The sequence below is a fragment of the Ailuropoda melanoleuca genome, chromosome 3 (assembly GCF_002007445.2).
Source record: "Ailuropoda melanoleuca isolate Jingjing chromosome 3, ASM200744v2, whole genome shotgun sequence".
Classification (NCBI taxonomy): Eukaryota; Metazoa; Chordata; class Mammalia; order Carnivora; family Ursidae; genus Ailuropoda; species Ailuropoda melanoleuca.
The window spans coordinates 39,719,601-39,725,798 of record NC_048220.1 but is presented as its reverse complement, the minus strand read 5'-3'; the positions used below and the strand labels follow the sequence as shown (position 1 = coordinate 39,725,798).

Sequence of the window (6,198 nt, the reverse complement as noted above, 5' to 3'; positions counted from 1 at the left end):
GTGTCAAGGAATTTGATTCTGCTGTCTTTTAGTGAGTGTTTCTTAAATGGGCTACCTGACAGTAATTTGTCAGATTCTTTCTAGGCCTTTTCTCAGAGGTACCAGCCTTGTGAGCATCATGTCACTTAGTATGTTTTCCTGGCAATTTTTTATGCCTGGGAAGATCATTTTACATTAAGAGATAGATATTTCTAAAAGCAGAGCAATGTCTGACTAACCTAAACATTTATGGAAGTTAAAATAAGAATGTGTGCTTTTTTAGTAGCATGTCAGAGCTTTTCCTGAAAATATCAGGCGAAAGTATCTGATGTGGATAATAAAACAGATTCTTCTGTAAAAACAGAATGAAGGCAAAGAAAAAGAATGCTACTACACTGTTACTGTATTTCAGGCAGAAATTTAAAAAGTCTGTTATGATAAACATGTTATGAAGAGCAAACATTAATGTATATTGTAAAATGTCACTGCTTGAATATGAATGTCACTTGATCCCTCAAAACCAGTGACTGCAGATGAGGTCCCATTAACAGTGCTGTCTGTCCTAACCTCAGTGTGCATTGGCTCCCCTTTTGCATGACTGTAGCACCTCGGTCTCTCCTGTTCACGCTCTTTCTCCTCCTGTTCCAATCTCCTCCCTTTATTTCTGAAAGTCTCCAGTGTTTTATACGCCCTGCAAACAATTGTGCTCCTTGTCATCCCTCATCCCAGTTCCTTTCCCTGCTGCCCTATGGGGAAGGCTGTCCTTCCAGGCAGGGCCTCATTTTGGTGGTGCCCCATCCCTCTCTCTGTGGATGATGTGTCTGTGGTCTCTGATACCAATACATGCGAGATTGCGGCGGAGCTGACCCTTTGCCCACCTCCATGCTCTTTTTTTTTTTTTTTTTTTTTTTTTTTTATTCAACAGAGATAGAGACAGCCAGCGAGAGAGGGAACACAAGCAGGGGGAGTAGGAGAGGAAGAAGCAGGCTCACAGCAGAGGAGCCTGACGTGGGGCTCGAACCCGTAACGCCGGGATCACGCCCTGAGTCGAAGGCAGCCGCCCAAACCGCTGTGCCACCCAGGAGCCCCCATGCTCTATTTTGTCACCTGTACCCTGAAGCAGAACTATTTGTGCTCAGAGTTTTGTTTTGTTTTTAATGAATATAGTTACTTCCTCATTTGACTCTAACCCCTTTCTTCATTTGGCCTAAAAACCAAGTCATCATTTGTGAATCTCTTGAGTGTAGTGATGTACGATGTGTTTTAGGAAGAAAGGTGATGGACACCATGACATTCCCCAAGCCCCCATTGTATTAGGTTCAGGCTACCATAAGACAGTCACATAGAATGGGTGGCTTAAATGACAGAAATTTATTTTCTCACTGTTCTGGAGTCTGGTAGTCTGTGATCATGGTGCCAGCATGGTTGAATTTTGGTGAGATTTCTTCCTGGCTTTTTGGTAGCTGCCTTGCTGCTATGTCCTCCTCACGTGGCTGAGAGAGAGAACTCTGCTGTCTCTTCCTCTTCCTATAAGGGCACCAGGCCTTTATGACCACAAGTAACCTTAATATCCTCCTAAAGCCCTATCTTAAAATATGGTACCATTAGGGAATAGGGTTTCAATGTATAAATTTGGGGGTACACAATTCAGTCCATAGTACCCACTATTCTCTTGTTTCTTGTTCCTCTCACCAAACGACAACTGCAAATGGAGGTATAAATCTCCCTCCTAGCTCACCTTACAAAGTAAAAGTGTCTATGCTAATCAACTCAGGCACATAGTGCTGCCACAGCAAATAGCCAAATCGCAAATTCCATTTTGGGAACATTTAGGACAACTGTGTATATAACTGGTATCACAGAAGTCATAGCTTCTCTGTGACATGGGATACTTAACCTTCATTCTGGAATATTCCCTTATCTGCCTCAGGAACCCATCGATGCAAAGTGAACAAACATTTTAGAATTTTTGAAAAAAATGAAGAGAGTCTTATTCGGGTCCCAGTTAGGACAGCTGCCTGGGATACACAGGATTCAGGAAGAAGAGGGTGCTTCAGAGAAGGAATGTTTAATACAGGGTTATATATGGTTTTCATTACATCAGGAATTACAAATCATCATGATGAAGGACATCTCAGAAAATTACAAGCTTTATCTTACGCTTTTATTATGTGCAAGGTTGCAGACTTTGGAGGTATGGGAATGGAACTTAGGGAAATTTTGACTCTTTAGTTTGAAATGTTTCTTTTAGGTTTTTTGCTAACAAAGCAGATGTATGCTGTATGCTCAGGGCAGACACAGAGCCCATACTTTAAAGTTTGCTTAAGTTATTCTGACCATGGTAAATGTTGAAGTGTAGCTTCCCTGGGAGCCCAGGAGCAGGGCCCACAAACATTGAATGTTGAAAATGTCCTTTATCACATCCCACCTGTAACTAGCTCTGTGCTATAGCTCTCTACTGCCTGGGGAAGCTGCTATGATTAGGGTTAAGCCTACAGATACACCCTAGAGTTGTAGAATGAAACACCACAAGTTTGGGGCCAGTCAGACCTGATTCTGAATATCAACTGTATTATTTACTACCTGCTAGGACTTGAAGAGCTATGTAATCTCTCCAACACTGAGTTTCATTCTTCAGCAAATGCAGAATATGCATAATACTTAACCTTGCAGAACTTTTGAAAATTAAAGGTACTAAAGTTGTGTGCACCCAGGATTGTACCTAGAACATGGTTTACTGACTCGTTATATGATTGCTTCGAAGAAGAAAGAGGTGAAGGAGGAATCTGCTTCAGGGGTCCTCTGAAGTCATCAAAATGATCTTTCATTTGCCAGAACAAACTACAGCATTTTTAGAAGCAAGAGGTTGGGAAAACCATGCTGGTAAATTAAATAAGCTGGGAGGTGCTGAAATTCTCCAAATGTTGAAAATTGGGGATCCATCAAGACATAGTGATATTCTAATACAGTTTTTCTTCTAAGCTCAATTAGATTTTCTTAATTTTAGGTATGTTCTTATATTTACACAAATAATAACAGTTCATTTATTTTTTTTGAGATGTGGAACAATTGAGAAGAAAATTATAGGAGAACTCTAGTGTGTCTTCTTTCTAGATGTTCAAGAAAATAGACTGAGCTTTCCTTTTAGTCTCTTTTGGTCCAAGTTTATATTTGCAAAGCCAGGTGAAGAGACCTATAACTGGGCCCATCCAATCTGTTTTCCTGCTATCCTAGTCTGCCACATAGATTCACTTTATTCTTTTTTCCTTTTTTTCTTTTTTTAATATGGAACGCTTCACGAATTTGCATGTCATCCTTGCGCGGGGGCCATGCTAATCTTCTCTGTATCGTTACAATTTTAGTATATGTGCTGCCGAAGCGAGCTCCAGATTCACTTTAGAGAACACTCATCATACCTCAGTGCAGAGGCAAGCAGCAGGGCTTAGCAGGGGAGCGTGCAAGACACCACAGCAGTTTTGGGGTTTTTTTTTCCAGAGTTAAGAGACTCGGGGAACATGAATAAGTGAAATATGGGCATGTATGAGTGAATACATCAGATGTCAGGGGACTGAATTTATTTGTGTCAAAAGAGAGCAGAGAATGCTATCCATTTATTGCTCTTATTTTTGAAATTGCTTTTCCTCTTTTATTTTGTTATTTTATTGTCTGTGATCATTGCAGAAGCGTCAGAAATTACAGAAAAGCAGAGTGGTTTCTCTGGAAAAATTATAGATGGTGATGGATGACGATGTAATCGTGTGACAGTAAAACGCCGTATTGAGTACTGAGCTCCCCGCTGGATTAGAGAAAGAACACATGAGTAGATAAAAGCACAACAATTTTCTTTTCACTGTGTCTCAGGAGAAAACAATGCAGATCAGCATAGATGGAAGCAAATGAGATTAGTTAAAAGAAGGAACTTAAATAACGTAGACCAAGGCAGACTAATGATTATGAAAGAGATGACTCACCTAATAAAAGCATAAATGAGAAAAAGTGTTGTTTCAACCTAGATTTTATTGGTCCTTTTCCTGAGGTGTTTTTATGCATTAAGCAGGAGTCACACAATACAGAATGAGACAAAGAGTTGATAACTATATGGTTAGCTGAATTAAATGATTCTAGACCCCAAATTAAATATTTCACCTCTGTTTTCTAGGTCAACTGTTTCAGCGAACTGAGTTAGTTGTAAAAATTCTACTAGGCTATCAGGAGATGGCTCAAAAACATCTCCATGAATTAAGTAGAACTACCTTGGAAGAATATGCTGTGGGCAGGGACACACGGTATCTTTTAAAGCATCGAAAAAATTTTAGGGTCATGCAACCTACTCACACACTTAACCACCGTAAGGTATAATATAGAAAGTTCATGGAAACCACAAATTTCATACATGAAAAAAGACTAGGTCCTACACACACACGTATTTGAAATAGCCTAGCTATAAAGGAATCTGATGAAACATAGACTCTCTCTGACTTATCCAGCTTCTTAATAGAGAATAAAGAAATTCTCTGGAGAAAGAAGCTTTACTCAAAACCTGTTTCTCTGAATCTTTCTGAGTCGAGCAAAAAAAGGAAACCGAAAAGGCCCAGAAGTCACAATGCAAGATGTGTATTTATTAGGATTGATTCACTAGTGTGTTTGGTTTTCCATCCTACATTAAGGCATGGACTTTGCCTAGAGGGTAAGAATTACCTGCAGTTCCTGCTCTTTTTTTAGTTAAGTCAGTGCTGAATGATGCATTAGGTATACAGAACAGCAGTCACCAAACGCCCTTGAAAACTCTGGCAAAGAGGACACATTGCATTTCATTATGTGACCCTGATGAGGGATGACATTTATATTAGGAAAAGAAATGCCAGTATAATTGAAGGTATTGGAAATGGCCCGTTGAGGAAAGGTGATGAATTATCTATTGATTTAATCTAAGAAAAGAGGTTGGAGAAAAAATAAAGAGGTTTGATTTCATACACAACTTGTTCAGGAGACAGCATCTTAAAGGATTTTGAATGGCATGTTCCTAGGTGTTCATGTAGCCTGTTGTTGGTAGGGAGAGTCAAATGAACAAGCTTGAAGGTCTTCCTATTTTAAAGTGGATGAGCGGAAAATGAGATTGCACAGTGGAGGCTGTCTGTGTCTGTCAGTAACGCTGCCTGTATTTCTTCTAATTGAAAACCGTACGAAGAGAGCTCAGATTATCAAAATGATGCTCTGCTTTGAGGGGTAGTTTTGGGTAATGGCATAAACTCCGGTGCTAGACAGCTTGGTTTCAAATGCTAGTTCCTCTCCTTAATAGCTACATGACCTTGAGAAAAGTATTTAGTTTTAATAGTCTTCATCCATAAAATGAGCACAACAATAAATCTTACCCCACCATTTTGTTTCAACTATGAAATGAATCAATACTGTTCAAGTATTTAGAGCATTTTTGGCACAAAGTAAGCCCTCCATAGATGTTAATTGTTATGGATATGCATCTTCCCAAAATGAAAATTGCTTTATTATTTTTCATCTGATGATAAAAGTGATATGTGTTTATGAGACAGACTTTAGAGCTAGATAGGGAGAAGAGAAAAAGTCATTTGGAATCAGTTTGCCCTCAGATAACTCCAGTTAACGTTTAGGTATTATCCTTCAAGATAGTTTTCTGTGTGTAAAACACACATAAATGTATAAAATTATGTCATGCACATATCTCATTGGGCTAGTCTCCTGCTGATTCCTACTCCATTTCACCCCTCAAATAAAAATACAAATTAACCTGTGACACTGTCATCTAGCACAATCCAGTGGTCCTCAAAGATTTCATCTTCTATAAATTTTTCTTGAGTACCTCACCCTCTTTTGAATCCCCATTATTATTGTACTATATGCTCATTCCATGGGGCCCTTAACACTTTTGCTTCTTCACCCAACAAATATGTATTGAATACTTTTTCTGTGTCAAGCATTGCAGGAGGTGTGATGTAACAGTGGTCCCTGACTTGATGGAAGTTAAGTCTTTGGGGAGAAAAAAATGTACTAATCAAATACTCACACACGCACAACTTAGAAATAGTGGTAAATCTTATAAGGAATATTCCAGAGTAAATGCTCTATAATAAATTCATCTATAGGATGAATTATAAACAATGATAGGAATTAGGATTGTAGAGAGACTATACATGTTATAAACCTGGTTGTTGTAAGAAAAACAATTAGGAGAAGAGAGAGGAG

At 38.9% G+C, this 6,198-nt stretch overlaps 1 non-coding gene across 1 annotated transcript; it reads right to left on the bottom strand.

The window, feature by feature from the left end:
- Positions 1-3,258: 3,258 nt before the first annotated feature.
- On the bottom strand, positions 3,259-3,365 carry LOC117801723. Its single transcript, XR_004624458.1, has one exon. It is a non-coding gene; the product is annotated as a U6 spliceosomal RNA (small nuclear RNA).
- Between the last annotated feature and the right edge of the window lie 2,833 nt (positions 3,366-6,198).